Genomic DNA, 19,848 nt, shown 5'->3' with positions numbered 1-19,848 from the left:
ATGTGTATGTAATCCGTATACAATGCGTTTTTACTATCAGCTTTTACATACAGTAATTCTCTGTCATTTCAAGCTAGTTTTCTACCTAATAAAACAATCGTATATACAGATATATAAATATGTCAATGAGATATATAATCAGTGTTTGATGGTGTAGTTTTCTGTAATTGTATTTTGCTAATAAATACATAAATGAAAAAAATCGCATGGGGTCCCCCTTATTTTTATTAACCAGCTGAAGGAAAGCCGAAAGCTGAGAACTGGTCTTAATAGTCTGGAAAGGGGGCAATAAAATGGAGTTCCCAGGCTATTAATATCAGCTCTCAGCTGTCTACTTAGCATTTGTTGGTTATTAAAAAGGGGGAACCCCCCCAAAAAAATAATGACGTGGGGTCTCCCCTATTTTTAATAACCAGCAAAGGCTAAGTAGACAGCTGCGGGCTGATACTAATACAACCCCTGGCAAAAATTATGGAATCACCGGCCTTGGAGGATGTTCATTCAGTTGTTTAATTTTGTAGAAAAAAAGCAGATCACAGACATGGCACAAAACTAAAGTCATTTCAAATGGCAACTTTCTGGCTTTAAGAAACACTAACAGAAATCAAGAACAAAAAATGTGGTAGTCAGTAATGGTTACTTTTTTTAACCAAGCATAGGGGAAAAAATATGGAGTCACTCAATTCTGAGGAAAAAATTCTGGAATCATGAAAAATAAATAAACAAAAAAACACTCCAACACATCACTAGTATTTTGTTGCACCACCGCTGGCTTTTATAACAGCTTGCAGTCTCTGAGGCATAGACAATGAGTGTCAAACAGTACTCTAGTCTTCATCAATCTGGCTCCAACTTTCTCTGATTGCTGTTGCCAGATCAGCTTTGCAGGTTGGAGCTTTGTCATGGACCATTTTCTTCAACTTCCACCAAAGATTTTCAATTAGATTGAGATCCGGACTATTTGCAGGCCATGACATTGACCTTATGTGTCTTTTGCTAAGGAATGTTTTCAAAGTTTCTGCTCTATGGCAGGATGCATTATTATCTTCAAAAATAATTTCATCATCCCCAAACATCAATTCAATTGATGGGATAAGAAAAGTGTCCAAAATATCAACATAAACTTGTGCATTTATTGAAGATGTAATGACCGCCATCTCCCCAGTGCCTTTACCTTACATGCAGCCCCATATCATCAATGACTGTGGAAATTTGCATGTTCTCTTCAGGTAGTCATCTTTATAAATCTCATTGGAACGGCACCAAACAAAAGTTCCAGCATCATCACCTTGCCCAATGCAGATTCATGAATCATCTCTGAATACGACTTTCATCCAGTCATCCACAGTCCACAATTGCTTTTCCTTAGCCCAGTGTAACCTTGTTTTTTTCTGTTTAGGTGTTAATGATGGCTTCCGTTTAGCTTTTCTGTATGTAAATCCCATTTCCTTTAGGCGGTTTCTTACAGTTCGGTCACAGACGTTGACTCCAGTTTCCACCCATTCGTTCCTCATTTGTTTTGTTGTGCATTTCCTGTTTTGGAGACATATTGCTTTAAGTTTCCGGTCTTGACGCTTTGATGTCTTCCTTGGTCTACCAGTATGTTTGCCTTTAACAACCTTCCCATGTTGTTTGTATTTGGTCCAGAGTTTAGACACAGCTGACTGTGAACAACCAATATCTTTTGGCACATTGATTAGATTCTCCAATTCTGGTGCTTAACCTCGGCTCTTCCAGCTTGCCCTGGTGCATTGGTAAACAGGGTAATGGTTTTGGGGTTGGTGTCACCTTTGTAATATCGGATGAGATCAAGCCCAGAGGTTAGTAATGAAGAAGCATCTATAACACACCCCCATTTCTAGCCATATGAGTTTAAAGCAAAAAATACACACAGAGAAAGGTCCTTTACCTGTATAAATTATTTGACTTCCATTGGTGAGTCTTGGCCATTTTACGCTGCAATTTTTTTCCTCATCCCAATTCCAGGTGAGGAAAAACTCTGATGAACAATGACTATGTGAATAACATTGTGCCTAGTGCAATGCGATTTATTTTTTTTCTCACATTGCACTGGTCGATTTTATACACAGATGTGAGCGAACCCTAAGTGAAAAATAAATATCTCCTATTCCCCAGTTGTTTTTTTAAATAGCAGCATTTTTCCCCTTTTATTGCACAGTACAAAAAGTTGTAATTTTTTTTATGCCGAAAAACAATTTGGATATCCATGCAAAGCTTGGTCACTTTTTTCTAAAGATTAAAAAGATTAAAGGTTTGTTTAGGACTTCGATATGGATGGCTATCTTTAGTGCTGGTGCAGACGACATTATTTTCGGTCCGAAAACAATCTGACAAAACATTGGACTGCACTCGGACTAATGTTATGCTATGGGGCTGTGATCGTGTCTGGTTTCTGTCTGTGGAAACAAAAATTGCAGCATGCACAATTGCCATCCAATATTTGGATCACCCTCTGCAATGCAAGTCATCGAGTCTGTCGGAAAAAATCAGACTGCACTCGGATGACATCCGAGTGTGCTTCGATTTTCACAATTGACAGAATGCAGAAGATGGAGCATTATTTGTTTCATCTTTTCCTCATGCAAGAGAATCGGATCACACTATGATCACACTATGATCAAAATCTGATCAGATTGTGATCAGAGTGTCATTAGCATAATCGGAACGGTTTTCTTGGATGAGAGAAAATACGGTCATGTGATCCTAGCCTAAGATGGGCCATCAATATCACATTGATGGGGGTCTGACAACCCTAGCTGAGATGCAGTACCTGAGAATGACCACTAGACAGTATATAGAACTGTGCTGATCTGGCTTCATGTACGGTTAACTTCCAAGGCCTGGGGTGCTGGGTGTTAAATATTTAGTAATCTGATATTGATGACGTACCCTAAGGACAGATTATCAAAGACTTAATAATTTATTATTTGTTGGTGCAAAAAATAAGCCTTGTAAGCTATGCACACAAGCATTAGCAATATAAAGACTGAAGCCGTCTACTTCCTCGATCACCCTTTATGGCCGTTATATTATCTTGTTCAGCAAGAAATAGTACAATCCTTTGCACTTGTTAAAAGAAGCTTCTAATTTGTATCTTAGATTTGATGAAGATCCAACACACTTTTGTTGTTAAAGACATATTGCTTATGTTTTTATTTATTGTCTATTTATATTTGAAGTAAATATGCAGATTTCCTACTCTGTTTGGAATTAGAAGTTCTTTTAACATTAAGGCTATGTGCACACGTTCGGAATTGCTGCGAGAAATTTCTGCGGCAATTCCGGAACTCCCTGCTGCGGGAAAAACGCATGCTGAATTGGCATGCGTTTTCCCGCTAAACACTAGCGTTTTACAAGAGTAAATAGCTTACAGAATGCTAGCGTTTTCCAAGCGATCTGTAGCATCGCTTGGAAAACTGATTGACAGGTTTCAGTCTGAGGAGTTTCACAGATTGCTGTATCCAATCATACTAATGGAAAGTTGAGTGGCAGGAAAAAGTGTTGTAGAAAAAGGTGCACAAGCAACCGGGATAACAACAGCCTTAAAAAAATTAAGAAAAGGACAATCAAAAGTTTGGGGGAGATTAACAAGGAGTGGACTGCTGCTGGAGTCATTGATTTAAGAGCCACCACACACAGACGTATCCAGGACATGGGCTACAAGTGTCGCATTCCTTGTGTCAAGCCACACATGACCAATAGACACCGCCAGAAGCATCTTACCTGGGCCAAGGAGAAAAAGAACTGGACTGTTGTTCAGTGGTCCAAGGTGTTGTTTTCAGATGAAAGTAAATGTTGCATTTCATTTGGAAACCAAGGTCCCAGAGTCTGGAGGAAGAGTGGAGAGGCCACAATCCAAGCTGCTTGAGGTCTAGTGTGAAGTTCCCACAATCAGTGATGGTTTGGGGAGCCATGTCATCTGCTGGTGTAGGTCCACTGTGTTTTATCAAGACCAAAATCAGTGCAGCCATCTACCAGGAAATTTTGGAGCACTTCATGCTTCCCTCTGCCAACAAGCTTTTTGGAGATGGATATTTCATTCTCCAGCGGAACTTGGCACCTGTCCACACTGCCAAAAGTACCAATACCTGGTTTAAAAACAACAGTATCGCTGTCCTTGATTGGCCAGCAAACTCTATGAGAATCTATGGGGTAATGTCAATAGGAAGATGCGAGTCACCAGCCCCAACAATGAAGACGAGCTGAAGGCTGCTATCAAAGCAACCTGGGCTTCCATAACACCTCAGCAGTGCCACAGGCTGATCGCCTCCATGCCACGCTGCATTGATGCAGTAATTGATGCAAAAGGAGCCCCGACCAAGTATTCAGTGCATTTACTAAACACTTTGATCACTCTGTAATGACTCTATATAAGATATAAGTTTCACTTTTTGTTTTGAAGAACTGAAATAAATTAACTTTTTGATGATATTCTAATTTTGTGAGAAGCACCTGTGTATGCGTGTGTGTATTTATATACATACATACATACATACATATGCAGCACCCCAGAGTCCTGGTCGTTGCAGTAATGTCATTCCTCCACCAGGGGGAGTGATATTGCGTCTGAAGGTAATAAAGGAGATCTTCCTACCAGATATCACAAACCATACACCACACTTCACACTCCAGACCACCAGGGGAAGCCATGCTCCTATCTAGTAGGGCACTCCTCACAGAAGGATAAAACTGGTGGGCTGGATAGAAAGTTAGTGAGACGCTGACTGGGCTTTGCCCAGGCAACACCTGTCAGGCAGACAGGGGGAAAGGAGGAACATCTGAGCTGCAGACAGAGGGTCCCTGTCAGGGGTGGGATCCTGACAGAGGCCTAGCGGGACAGAAAGCTACAGAGCTGCGCCTGCCCCACGTGTGGCAGCATCCTAAGAAAGGACACGAAGAGAATTGTATTGTAGAGGGTGAGAAACGAAGGAGGAGTTCTGCCCTGTAAAGGCTGCCTCCTTCTGAGGCGCGTAGCCGGTGGCCGGAACACCGAGGGAGTAATTGTCTCTACGCTTTACTTCAGAGACCGGCAGGACAGTCAATTCCAAGTTGGCTGCCCGACCTTAATACCTAAGAAGACACAGTGGCAACTTGTGGGGGTCGGGGCGTCTCTAGGGTCCTTATAAACAAGCCTCAGGCCATCAGTCATATGGGTTTGTCCTATCCATACCATCTGGGGGACAGAGAGGAAGAAATAACATGTAGAACATCTACAAAGGTTGTGAGGACCTTACCGGGAAGCTCAGCAGGGAGGTACTACAACACACAGGCGCTAGTAGGAAGGCTACTGATTTCCACCTGGATAAGGGGACTCTGGATTTGCCTTTGGACCGGCTGGACTCTGCCTACCCTGTGGTCTGTACCCTGGACTGTGGATGCTGAAGCCTCCAGTAAAAGGTAAAGAGACTGCAACCTTGTGTCCTCGTTATTCTCTGCGCCTCACATCACCCACCATCACCATCTACACTTCTGGGAAGCCCTGGGGATACACTTCACCTGTGGGAAGGTATACCATCTAGCTGCCATCACATCACCCCAGCGGACCCCTAAGCAGCGTCGGTCACCCTGACCGAATACCACAGGTGGCGTCACAAACTTTATACAAACTCTCCCATTCATTGGACGCCCCTCTAAGGGCCACGGACCGGGTCAAGCCACCGTGACATCCCCCGAACCGAAGGACCCGGTACCGAGTACCCCATTGCCCTGACATGGGGGCGATCCACATACAGTGGAGAAAATAAGTATCTGATAAACTGATGATTTTCCAGCTTTTCCCGCTTGCAAAGAATGGAGAAGTCATTAATTTTATAGTAGGTATGATTCAACTATGAGAGACAGAATCTAAAAATAAAGAAAACAGAAAATCATATTGTATGATTTTTAAATAAACATAGTGCATTTTATTGCACTAATGAAGTAGTTGATCACCTACAAACTAGCAAGAATTCTGGCTCTCACAGACCTGTTAGCTTTTCTTGAAGAAGCTCTCCTACTTTGCGCTCATTACTTGTACTAATTGTACCTGTTTGAACTCGTTACCTGTATAACAATTTTGTCCGCCCACTCAATCAATCACATTCCAACCTCTCCACCATGGCCAAGACAAAAGAGTTGTCTAAGGACACCAGGGGCAAAATTGTAGACCTGCGCAACGCAGGGATGAGCTACAGGACAATAGACAAACAGCCTGGTGAGAAGGCAACAACTATTGGCGCAATTATTAGAAAATGGAAGAAACATAAGATGACTGTCAATCTTCCATCGGTCTGTCTGAGGCTCCATGCAAGATCTTGCCTCATGGGGTAAGGATGATTCTGAGAAAGTTCAGGAATCAGACCAGAACTATACGGGAGGACCTGGTCAATGACCTGAAGAGAGCTGGAGCCACAGTCTCAAACATTACCGTTAGTAGGGTTGAGCGAAACGGGTCGATCATTTTCAAAAGTCGCCGACTTTTGGCTAAGTCGGCGTCTCATGAAACCCGATCCGACCCCTGTGCTTGTCGGCCATGCGGTACGCGACTTTCGCACCAAAGTCGCGTTTCAATGACGCGAAAAGCGCCATTTCTCAGCCAATGAAGGTGAACGCAGAGTGTGGGCAGCGTGATGACATAGATCCTGGTCCCCACCATCTTAGAGAAGGGCATTGCAGTGATTGGCTTGCTGTCTGCGGCGTCACAGGGGCTATAAAGGGGCGTTCCCGCCGACCGCCATCTTACTGCTGCTGATCTGAGCTTAGGGACAGGTTGCTGCCGCTTTGTCAGAAGCAGGGAGAGCGTTAGGCAGGGTCCACTAACCACCAAACCGCTTGTGCTGCAGCGATTTCCACTGTCCAACACCACCTTCGGTGTGCAGGGACTGTGGAAGCTATTTTTTTTTTTTTTTCCCCTCAGCGCTGTAGCTCATTGGGCTGCCCTAGAAGGCTCCGTGATAGCTGTATTGCTGTGTGTACGCCACTGTGCAAACCAACTGCTTTTTTCAAAGCACATATCCTCTTGTTCCTTCCTTTCTGCACAGCTATCTTTTTTGTTTGTCCACACTTTTTATTTAATTTGTGCATCAGTCCACTCCTATTGCTGCCTGCCATACCTGGCTTAGATTACTGCAGGGAGATAGTAATTGTAGGACAGTCCCTGTTTTTTTTTTTTTTTTTTTTTTGTGGGAGATTAAGATTGGCATTTCTGCTACAGTGCCATCCCTGTGTGTGCCATCTCTCACTGAGTGGGCCATAGAAAGCCTATTTATTTTTTCCGTGATTTGTGTTCTAAATTCTACCTCAACACAAAAACACTACATCAATCAGTGGGAGAAAAATATTGGCCTCAGTCAGGGCTTGTGTGCCACTGCTGTGTGTGCTATCTCTCATTCAGTGGGCTATAGAAAGCCTATTTTTTTTTTTTTTTTTTTTAATATTATTTGGTTTCTAAAGTCTCCCTGAAAAAAAAAAAAATACCTAAAAAAACAGTGGGAGAGTAATATTGCCCTTTCAGCTTGTGTGCCAGTCTTGACTCCTGGGTGTGCCACCTCTCTCCCTCTCATTCAGTGGGCAATAGAAAGCATTTTTTTTTTTTTCCTTGATTTGTGTTCTAAAATCTACCTCAACACAAAAACACTACATCAATCAGTGGGAGAAAAATATTGGCCTCAGTCAGGGCTTGTGTGCCACTGCTGTGTGTGCTATCTCTCATTCAGTGGGCTATAGAAAGCCTATTTATTTATTTATTTTTTTTCTTATTATTTGGTTTCTAAAGTCTCCCTGAAAAAAAAAAAAAAACATACAAAAAACAGTGGGAGAGTAATATTGCCCTTTCAGCTTGTGTGCCAGGCTTGACTCCTGGGTGTGCCACCTCTCTCCCTCTCATTCAGTGGGCCATAGAAAGCCTATTTATTTTTTTTAAAAAATATTATTGGGTTTCTAAAGTCTCCCTTAAAAAACAAAAAATACATAAAAAAACAGTGGGAGAGTAATATTGCCCTTTCAGCTTGTGTGCCAGTCTTGACTCCTGGGTGTGCCACCTCTCTCTCATTCAGTGGGCCATAGAAAGCATTTTTTTTTTTTTCCTTGATTTGTGTTCTAAAATCTACCTCAACACAAAAACACTACATCAATCAGTGGGAGAAAAATATTGGCCTCAGTCAGGGCTTGTGTGCCACTGCTGTGTGTGCTATCTCTCATTCAGTGGGCTATAGAAAGCCTATTTATTTATTTATTTTTTTTCTTATTATTTGGTTTCTAAAGTCTCCCTGAAAAAAAAAAAAAAAACATAAAAAAACAGTGGGAGAGTAATATTGCCCTTTCAGCTTGTGTGCCAGTCTTGACTCCTGGGTGTGCCACCTCTCTCCCTCTCATTCAGTGGGCCATAGAAAGCCTATTTATTTATTTTTTTAAATATTATTGGGTTTCTAAAGTCTCCCTTAAAAAACAAAAAATACATAAAAAAACAGTGGGAGAGTAATATTGCCCTTTCAGCTTGTGTGCCAGTCTTGACTCCTGGGTGTGCCACCTCTCTCTCATTCAGTGGGCCATAGAAAGGCTATTTTTTTTTTTGGTTTTTTTAATATTATTTGGTTTCTAAAGTCTCCCTGAAATAAAAAAAAAACTTAAAAAAACAGTGGGAGAGTAATATTGCCCTTTCAGCTTGTGCGCCAGTCTTGACTCCTGGGTGTGCCACCTCTCTCTCTCTAATTGTGGGCCATAGAAAGCCTTTTTTTTTTTTTTTTTTTTTAATATTATTTGGTTTCTAAAGTCTCCCTGAGAAAAAAAAAAAAATAAATTAGGTGGGAGATTAATATTGACATTAGTGCTTGAGTGACAGTCCTGCGTGTGTGTCATCTCTGTGATTTTGTGCCACAGAAAACAGAGTGTGTAACATTGTGCCTGATTTTCCTTGTGGTCTCACCAACCTGTTAAGGGATATTGAAATCATACTGAAGTTATAGCTCACCGTGTAAGTTGTTTGACAGCAACAAATAAAGTTACTTTGGTTAAGATTTTAAAACAATGAGGAAGTCTGGTGTAAGAGGTCGTCGTGGGCGTTCATTGTCAGCTGGTAATGATGGTAGTGGTAGTGGAGCATCAGGTGGTCGTGGGGATAAAAATATTCCACCTAAGTCTGGAGCTGTGGAGCCAGTTTCGTCGTCAGGCTACACAAGGCCTCGAACGCTCTCTTTTCTGGGAGTAGGAAAACCGCTTTTAAAGGCGGAGCAGCAACAGCAAGTTTTGGCTTACATTGCAGACTCAGCCTCTAGCTCTTTTGCCTCCTCTTCCGAAACTGGTAAATGTAAAAGCAGCGCGTCGCTTGTGGATGTTCACGGTCAGGGACAAGTCGCTTCCTTGTCCTCCTCAGCAAAAACTACAACAAGAGAGAAGGATGCAGCAGGCGACACAACGGGTCACTCCATGGAGCTCTTTACACATACCGTCCCTGGCTTAGAAAGTGAAACATTTAACAGGCCATGCCCATTACAAGTATATTCTGACATGGAGTGCACTGATGCACAGCCACAGCCAGAGTACTATGCTGCTCCTTTGACTCAGACCACCACATTGCCCTCTCAGGGTACAGATCCACAATCAGACCCTGATGAGAATATGTTGCCCCGCCACGAACGCTATACCACCGACCGACACAGTGACACAGACGAAGTTGCACACGAGCTCGAAGAGGAGGTAATAGATGACCCAGTTATTGACCCCGATTGGCAGCCATTGGGGGAACAGGGTGCAGGCGGCAGTAGTTCAGAAGCGGAGGTGGAGGAGGGGCCGCAGCAGGCATCAACATCGCAACAGGTTCCATCTGCCGGGCCCGTATCTGGCCCAAAACGCGTGTCAAAGCCAAAACCTGTTGGAGCACAGCGTTGCCATCCGGTTAAAGCTCAGTCTGCAATCCCTGAAAAGGGATCCGAGTCTAGGAAGAGTGCAGTCTGGCATTTTTTTAAACAACATCCAACTGATCAGCGCAAAGTCATCTGTCAAAAATGTTCAACTAGCTTAAGCAGAGGTCAGAATCTGAAAAGTCTAAATACTAGTTGCATGCATAGACACTTAACCACCATGCATTTTCAAGCCTGGACTAACTACCAAACGTCCCTCAAGGTTGTAGCACCCTCGGCCAATGAAGCTAGTCAGCAACGCAACATCCCTTCCGTCACTGTAAGGCCACCATTTTCCGCACCACCGGCAGTATCTGTGCAGGTTTCTTTGCCAGCCAAAAGCAGTCAGGGTCAGGGAATCACCAGTTTTGTAGGAGGAAATATTGCATCTAGGGCACCGGCGGAAACAATACCGTCTCCAACCGTCTCTCAGTCTGCCATGTACACCGGCACACCTGAAAGTTCCACGATCTCCAGCTCTCCAGTCCAGCTCACCCTACATGAGACTCTGGTTAGAAAAAGGAAGTACTTATCCTCGCATCCGCGTACACAGTGTTTTAACGCCCACATAGCTAGACTAATCTCGTTAGAGATGATGCCCTACCGGTTAGTTGAAAGCGAAGCTTTCAAAGCCCTGATGGAGTACGCTGAACCACGATACGAGCTACCCAGTCGACACTTTTTTTCCAGAAAAGCCATCCCAGCCCTGCACCAGCATGTTAAACAGCGCATCGTCCATGCACTCAGGCAATCTGTGAGTACAAAGGTGCACCTGACTACAGATGCATGGACCAGTAGGCATGGCCAGGGATGTTATGTGTCCATCACGGCACACTGGGTGAATGTGGTGGATGCAGGGTCCACAGGCGACATCAATTTAGGGACAGTTGTGCCTAGCCCACGGTCTAGGAAACAGTTGGCTGTAGGCGTTCGCACCCCCTCCTCCTCCTCCTCCTCGTCCTCCTGCAGAAGCTACAGCTCTTCCACAGAACGCAGTCTGCCAACCACTCCATCGGCAGATGACACTGTTGCACACCAGTTGTCCCATTATGGGCCAGCTACTGCCAAGCGTCAGCAGGCTGTATTGGCTATGAAGTGCTTGGGCGACAACAGACACACCGCGGAAGTTCTGTCCGAGTTCTTGCAACAAGAAACGCAGTCGTGGCTGGGCACAGTAGATCTTGAGGCAGGCAAGGTAGTGAGTGATAACGGAAGGAATTTCATGGCTGCCATCTCCCTTTCCCAACTGAAACACATTCCTTGCCTGGCTCACACCTTAAACCTGGTGGTGCAGTGCTTATTGAAAACTTATCCTGGGTTCTCCGACCTGCTCCTCAAAGTGCGTGCACTTTGCTCACATATCCGACGTTCGCCTGTACACGCCAGCCGTATGCAGACCTATCAGCGGTCTTTGAACCTTCCCCAGCATCGCCTAATCACAGACGTTGCAACAAGGTGGAACTCAACACTGCACATGCTTCAGAGACTGTGCGAACAGAGGCGTGCTGTTATTTATTTGTGGGAGGATACACGGGCAGGCAGTAGGATGGCAGACATGGAGTTGTCAGGTGTGCAGTGGTCTAAGATACAAGACATGTGTCAAGTCCTTCAGTGTTTTGAGGAATGCACACGGCTGGTTAGTGCAGACAACGCCGTAATAAGCATGAGCATCCCCCTAATGCGTCTGCTGATGCAAAGTTTGACGCACATAAAGGAGCAGGCGTCTGCACCAGAGGAAGAGGAAAGCCTTGATGACAGTCAGCCATTGTCTGGTCAGGGCAGTGTACAGGACGAGGTAGCGGGCGAAGAGGAGGTGGAGGACGAGGAGGATGATGGGGATGAGTATATTTTTAATGCCGAACCTTTCCCGGGGGCACAGGAAATTGGTTGCGTGTCACGGCCGGGTTCTGGTTTTTTGAGGGACACAAGTGACGTAGATTTGCCTGCAACTGCCCCTCAACCAATCACAACCGGAGATTTGACAACTGGAACTTTGGCCCACATGGCGGATTATGCCTTACGTATCCTAAAAAGGGACACACGCATTACGAAAATGATGAACGATGACGATTACTGGTTGGCCTGCCTCCTTGATCCACGCTATAAAGGCAAATTGCAAAATATTATGCCACATGAGAACTTGGAACTAATATTAGCAACCAAACAATCAACTCTTGTTGACCGTTTGCTTCAGGCATTCCCAGCACACAGCGCACGTGATCGTTCTCACACGAGCTCCAGGGGGCAGCAGACTAGGAGTGTTAGGGGTGCACACATCAGAAGTGGCGTTGGACAGAGGGGTTTTCTGACCAGGTTGTGGAGTGATTTTGCTATGACCGCAGACAGGACAGGTACTGCTGCATCAATTGAAAGTGACAGGAGACAACATTTGTCCAGTATGGTTACTAACTATTTTTCATCCCTTATCGATGTTCTCCCTCAACCGTCATTCCCATTTGATTACTGGGCATCAAAATTAGACACCTGGCCAGAATTGGCAGAATATGCATTGCAGGAGCTTGCTTGCCCGGCAGCAAGTGTCCTATCAGAAAGAGTATTCAGTGCTGCAGGTTCAATATTAACCGAAAAAAGGACTCGTCTGGCTACCCAAAATGTTGACGATCTAACATTCATTAAAATGAACCACAACTGGATTTCGAAATCTTTTGCCCCACCTTGCCCGGCCGACACCTAGCTTTCCTATGAAAAGCTCTTGCCTGTGAATTACTTTTCTAATGTCTAATTTGCTGCAGCTGATTGTACAGCATACGACATGTTTACACCTCCCTAAATGGCAAAACTCCCCACACGGGGCCGTGGTATCGCGACTTGGCGCAAGCACCCGTGAGACTGCTGTTTGTCTGAAGAGGTGGGTGTGCTCGCTTTTGGTTGACGGCATTGCTACTGGGTCCCTCATAGTACAATGTAGTGTCTCTGGCGGTGGTGGTGCGCACCCAACGTCAGACACACCGTTGTAACATGAGGGGCCCTGGGGCGGTCCCGCCGGCCTCAAGAGAGTTCCCCCCTACCCCAGCTCAAAATGTGCTCTACCACGTGCAAAATTATGTTGCACAGCTCCACCAATCTTTAGTCTATTCGCTGACATCATTCAATGTCTGGCACTGACAATACAAATTTGTAGACATCTATGATGCAACTTAAAGTAGTCTGTGTCTGTGTCCTATATTGGCACCATTAAATAGTTACTGCCAAATTACTATGTCAGAAACTCAGTAGATGAGCCCACCCCTGTACCTAAGTATGCCACCTTTTTTTTTGTTTTGGTTGTTTTGCGAGACATTAACATCTATTTATATTTTGGGAGTACTGGGACAGACACTCCTTGCACTACTCCTCCACTCACCACCAAGCTGCCTGTGTATCCATGTAACCGCTGTAAAGCTGCCATGAGCCTATTGTTTGTTATTTTAGGCCTTTGATAGCCTGTCTGCGGTCCCTACTTTAAATACTCCTCCACTGACCACCAAGCTGCCTGCCCGTGTATCCATGTAACCGCTGTAAAACTGCCATAAGCCTATTGTTTGTTATTTTAGGCCTTTGATAGCCTGTCTGCGGTCCCTACTTTAAATACTCCTCCACTCATCACCAGCTGCCTGCCCGTGTATCCATGTAACCGCTGTAAAACTGCCATAAGCCTATTGTTTGTTATTTTAGGCCTTTGAAGCCTGTCTGCGGTCCCTCCTTCCACTAGGCCTCCACTGACCAGACCACTGCTGCCCGTGTACCCCTGGAACCAATAATAAAGTGCCTACCGCCAGCCCATTTTTTTATGTTAGGCCTTTGAAGCCTGTCTGCGGTCCCTCCTTCCACTAGTCCTCCACTGACCAGACCACTGCTGCCCGTGTACCCCTGGAACCAATTATAAAGTGCCTACAGCCAGCCCATTTTTTTATGTTAGGCCTTTGAAGCCTGTCTGCGGTCCCTCCTTCCACTAGTCCTCCACTGACCAGACCACTGCTGCCCGTGTACCCCTGGAACCAATTATAAAGTGCCTACAGCCAGCCCATTTTTTTATGTTAGGCCTTTGAAGCCTGTCTGCGGTCCCTCCTTCCACTAGTCCTCCACTGACCAGACCACTGCTGCCCGTGTACCCCTGGAACCAATTATAAAGTGCCTACAGCCAGCCCATTTTTTTATGTTAGGCCTTTGAAGCCTGTCTGCGGTCCCTCCTTCCACTAGTCCTCCACTGACCAGACCACTGCTGCCCGTGTACCCCTGGAACCAATTATAAAGTGCCTACAGCCAGCCCGTTTTTTTATGTTAGGCCTTTGAAGCCTGTCTGCGGTCCCTCCTTCCACTAGTCCTCCACTGACCAGACCACTGCTGCCCGTGTACCCCTGGAACCAATTATAAAGTGCCTACAGCCAGCCCGTTTTTTTATGTTAGGCCTTTGAAGCCTGTCTGCGGTCCCTCCTTCCACTAGTCCTCCACTGACCAGACCACTGCTGCCCGTGTACCCCTGGAACCAATTATAAAGTGCCTACAGCCAGCCCGTTTTTTTATGTTAGGCCTTTGAAGCCTGTCTGCGGTCCCTCCTTCCACTAGTCCTCCACTGGCCAGACCACTGCTGCCCGTGTACCCCTGGAACCAATTATAAAGTGCCTACAGCCAGCCCATTTTCTTATGTTAGGCCTTTGAAGCCTGTCTGCGGTCCCTACTTTAAATACTCCTCCACTGACCACCAAGCTGCCTGCCCGTGTATCCATGTAACCGCTGTAAAACTGCCATGAGCCTATTGTTTGTTATGTTAGGCCTTTGATAGCCTGTCTGCGGCCCCTACTTGCAATACTCCTCCACTGACCACAATGCTGCCTGGAGTGCCTGCCTGTGTATCCATGTAACCGATGTAAAACTGCCATGACTGCCTACTGTTTGTTATTTTAGGCCTTTGATAGCCTGTCTGCGGCCCCTACTTGCAAAACTCCTCCACTGACCACAATGCTGCCTGGAGTGCCTGCCTGTGTATCCATGTAACCGATGTAAAACTGCCATGACTGCCTACTGTTTGTTATTTTAGGCCTTTGATAGCCTGTCTGCAGCCCCTACTTGCAATACTCCTCCACTGACCACACCAATGCTGCCCGTGTACCCCTGGAACCTATTTAAAAGTTCATAGAGCCTAGTTATATATTTTATTTACTATTAATAAGGCCATGATGGACTACGCTGTACCACGCTACAAGCTAACCAGTCGACACTTCTTTTGCGAGAAAAGCCATCCCAACCCTCCACCAGCATGTAGAAGACCGCATTGTCCATGCACTCTGGCAATCTGTGAGTACAAAGGTGCACCTGACAACAGACGCATGGACCTGTAGGCATGGCTACGGAAGATTACGTGTCCATTACGGCGCAATGGGTTGAGGTGGTGGATGCATGGTCCACAGGGGACAGCCTACTAAGTCTGTCTGCAGTCCCTAATTCAAATTGTCCTCCACTGTCTAAATCGGAGCTTCCACCTTCTGGCTTTCGGCCTATAGTATCAGAAATTAAACTGCATTTGGCCTTCAACTTTGGTTAGGGCCTACTAACGGCTTCTGCCCCTCCCTGGTGTTGCCCTCAACTAAATAAAGCTGAGCTTCAACCTTCTGCTCCAAATTACCATTTTAAAAAATGCAATAGGCTTTTCCGGCCTACTAAAGGTGTCTGTCTGTGTGCCCCTGCCTGGTGTTGTCCTCAACTAAATAAAGCTGAGCTTCAACCTTCCGGCTCTCATTAAGTGGTTTTAAAAAAAAAAAATGGTGGTTAGGGCCTACTAACGGCTTCTGCCCCTCCCTGGTGTTGCCCTCAACTAAATAAAGCTGAGCTTCAACCTTCTGCTCCAAATTACCAGTTTAAAAAATGCAATAGGCTTTTCCGGCCTACTAAAGGTGTCTGTCTGTGTGCCCCTGCCTGGTGTTGCCCTCAACTAAATAAAGCTGAGCTTCAACCTTCTGCTCCAAATTACCATTTTAAAAAATGCAATAGGCTTTTCCGGCCTACTAAAGGTGTCTGTCTGTGTGCCCCTGCCTGGTGTTGTCCTCAACTAAATAAAGCTGAGCTTCAACCTTCCGGCTCTCATTAAGTGGTTTTTTTAAAAAAAAATGGTGGTTAGGGCCTACTAACGGCTTCTGCCCCTGCCTGGTGTTGCCCTCAACTAAATAAAGCTGAGCTTCAACCTTCTGCTCCAAATTACCATTTTAAAAAATGCAATAGGCTTTTCCGGCCTACTAAAGGTGTCTGTCTGTGTGCCCCTGCCTGGTGTTGTCCTCAACTAAATAAAGCTGAGCTTCAACCTTCCGGCTCTCATTAAGTGGTTTAAAAAAAAAAAAATGGTGGTTAGGGCCTACTAACGGCTTCTGCCCCTCCCTGGTGTTGCCCTCAACTAAATAAAGCTGAGCTTCAACCTTCTGCTCCAAATTACCATTTTAAAAAATGCAATAGGCTTTTCCAGCCTACTAAAGGTGTCTGTCTGTGTGCCCCTGCCTGGTGTTGCCCTCAACTAAATAAAGCTGAGCTTCAACCTTCTGCTCCAAATTACCATTTTAAAAAATGCAATAGGCTTTTCCGGCCTACTAAAGGTGTCTGTCTGTGTGCCCCTGCCTGGTGTTGTCCTCAACTAAATAAAGCTGAGCTTCAACCTTCCGGCTCTCATTAAGTGGTTTTAAAAAGAAAAAATGGTGGTTAGGGCCTACTAACGGCTTCTGCCCCTCCCTGGTGTTGCCCTCAACTAAATAAAGCTGAGCTTCAACCTTCTGCTCCAAATTACCATTTTAAAAAATGCAATAGGCTTTTCCGGCCTACTAAAGGTGTCTGTCTGTGTGCCCCTGCCTGGTGTTGTCCTCAACTAAATAAAGCTGAGCTTCAACCTTCCGGCTCTCATTAAGTGGTTTTAAAAAAAAAAAATGGTGGTTAGGGCCTACTAACGGCTTCTGCCCCTCCCTGGTGTTGCCCTCAACTAAATAAAGCTGAGCTTCAACCTTCTGCTCCAAATTACCATTTTAAAAAATGCAATAGGCTTTTCCGGCCTACTAAAGGTGTCTGTCTGTGTGCCCCTGCCTGGTGTTGCCCTCAACTAAATAAAGCTGAGCTTCAACCTTCTGCTCCAAATTACCATTTTAAAAAATGCAATAGGCTTTTCCGGCCTACTAAAGGTGTCTGCCCCTCCCTGGTGTTGTCCTCAACTGAACAAAGCTGAGCTTCCACATTCTGGCTTTCGCCCTATACTATCAGATATTAAACTGCATTTGGCCTACTAGTGTGGTTAGGCCCTTGAAACAGTGTCTGCTGCTCTTGGGTTTGCTACTCCACTGAACAAAGCAATGCCGCCTGTTTAGTCCTGTTACCAATTTTGAACTGCATGTAGCCTACTTTATTCTTTGGCCCTATATCTGTTTCCTCCTCATCCTGCCCATTGCCCAGCCACTGCTAAATGAGTCTGCTGGTACATTGACCTAGACCACTACATTCCCCTTGTACTCTACACAGCCAGAATCTGACCCTGCTGAAAGTAAGGTTCCCCTTCCCGCATGTTATACCACCTTACACAGGGACAAAGAGGAAGGTGCAGATGAAAGTGCAGGTTCCTTCATCAGGTGGGGGGGCATACTCGTTGGCGACGTCACTGGCACAGGGCCCCTCAGAGTACGCAAAAGTGTCGCTGCTGGTGGGAGGCGCCCCCGCCATGCAAACACACCGCCGTACTTTGAGGGGCCCTGTGCCAGTGGCAATGCGAACGAGTGGGCCCCCCCCTGCTTGCTCAGGATCACAGCACTTGCAACGTTTAAATACTTACCTTTCCCTGCAACACCGCCGTGACGTAGTCCGCATTTCCTGGGCCCACGAAAAACTTGAGCCAGCCCTACTCCCCCCACAACTTTCCCCCAATTCCCTATGCCCAACTATTATTATACAGTTAATTAAGATTGGCAAGCTTCAGAAACAAGAATGGATGTTTTTGGCATTAAAATGGGCACTGTAGGTGTTTTCCTGGCCTCCACTCACTGCTGACTATGCTTCCCCATTGACTTGCATTGGGTTTCGTGTTTCGGTCGATCCCCGACTTTTAGCGATAATCGGCCGACTGCACTCGACTCGACTCTGGACAAAACCCTACTCGATCTTAAAAAAATGAAAGTCGCTCAACCCTAACCGTTAGTAACACACTACACCATCATGGATTAAAATCCTGCAGAGCTCGTAAGGTCCCCATGCTCACGCCAGCACATGTCCAGGCCCCTTTGAAGTTTGCCAATGACCATCTGGATGATCCAGATGAGGCATGGGAGAAGTTCATGAGCTCAGATGAGACCAAAATAGAACTTTTTGGTATCAGAGAGAAAAACTGGAGTGTAAGTTGGTGTGCATGCAGCATGTAAATTCATGTTCACACTGGTCACTAATCAGACAAAAACCTAACATAATACGCATAATAAGCAAGTACCCTGCAGTAAATAAACATGAATAGTGCATGTAAATAACATATGGTGCTTAGTTAACATAATTTTGATTAAAAAAAATGAAAAAGCTATCCCACAAAGTCACGGTGACCCTATTCGGGACAGTCCTAACCCCCAATATTAAAACCTTACCATTTGTCAAGTGACGTGACGTGGTGGGGTCACTGTGAAGTGGTGGGATGGCTTTTGTATTTTTTGAAATAAAAATTATGTTAACTAAGCACCCTATGTTACAGTATTTTCATGCACTATTGTGGTTTATTTATTGACTACAGGGTATTTGTTTTTTATGCTTATATCTTGGGTTTTTGTCTGTTTAGTGACCAGTGTGAACATGAGCTTTCATGCTGCATGTGTAAGCCGGCCAGGGTGGTAGTCGTGACAACAAGCTGTAGTGCTCCCACACCCTGGCGCTCCACAGATGAAATACAATGTCCTTTCTGCTGCATATGCAGCGTGCGCAACAGTATACTCACATTTCCTCTCAGAGTCCCTTTGGCTTCTTTCACTCCGGCTCCGCATCCACGAGCTCAACAAACCATTTCAGAGACTATGTCCTTTTTCAACAGTTCAACTTTACTGAGCAATAGGGTTTCCATCACATATGCAGCACAGTATACACAGAGTGGAATCTCTCCAGCTTCCCCTGCCTTCCCGGTAACCTCTACTCTTACAAGCAGTCCCTGCCTTGCTTTGGGCACTCTCTGCCTCATTCTTGGACTATCTCTGTCTTGCTCCTGGACAATCTCTGTCCCCTCCATGCTTTCAGGCCCACCAATTTCCTACCATCCCCTGGTCCGGATTCAATAGGAAATGGTGTCAGGCTCACCATCTCAGCTTCACCTGCCCCGGTTGTAGACCCCGAATTCTCCTTGGGTTGGTGTCTATTCACGATGGTGACCGCCTGCATGCCACTCAGCCTGGGGCCTCTTCCTGCCATAGCAGCCTTATCCCCACGGCTGGCACAACTGTCCTTTCTCACTGCTGCATCCTCACTGCACCGAGCCCTAACCAGGAAGTCCTTGCCTATAACCCCCTGCTCTATGCTGCACTGCTCTGTAGCCCCTCCCAACTGGAAAACCCAGTGCTAACCAAATCTAAGCTAATATTCCTATTCCCTATCTCTAATGTGCCCCACTATTCTAACCCCACTATTATCCTATGCTATCTTCTATCTTATCCCTACTTCTATACCTAAGGGTACCGTCACACAGTGCCATTTTCATCGCTACGACGGTACGATTCGTGACGTTCTAGCGATATCGTTACGATATCGTTGTGTCTGACACGCAGCAGCGATCAGGGACCCTGCTGAGAATCGTACGTCGTAGCAGATCGTTTGGAACTTTCTTTCGTCGCTTGATCACCCGCTGACATCGCTGGATCATTGTGTGTGACACCGATCCAGCGATGTGTTCGCTTGTAACCAGGGTAAACATCGGGTAACTAAGCGCAGGGCCGCGCTTAGTAACCCAATGTTTACCCTGGTTACC

At 45.6% G+C, this 19,848-nt stretch overlaps 1 protein-coding gene across 1 annotated transcript in view; it reads right to left on the bottom strand.

The window, feature by feature from the left end:
- Nucleotides 1-19,357, bottom strand: part of ATG10 (autophagy related 10) — a 267,809-nt gene extending 248,452 nt beyond the window's left edge. Inside the window, exon 1 of the mRNA XM_077288565.1 lies at nucleotides 19,185-19,357. The gene's annotated coding sequence lies outside the window, so the exon portion shown is untranslated. The remainder of the gene's footprint in view (nucleotides 1-19,184) is intronic.
- Between the last annotated feature and the right edge of the window lie 491 nt (nucleotides 19,358-19,848).

This window comes from Ranitomeya variabilis, chromosome 1 (assembly GCF_051348905.1).
Source record: "Ranitomeya variabilis isolate aRanVar5 chromosome 1, aRanVar5.hap1, whole genome shotgun sequence".
Lineage (NCBI taxonomy): Eukaryota > Metazoa > Chordata > Amphibia > Anura > Dendrobatidae > Ranitomeya > Ranitomeya variabilis.
This window is presented reverse-complemented; position numbering and strand designations above follow the sequence as displayed.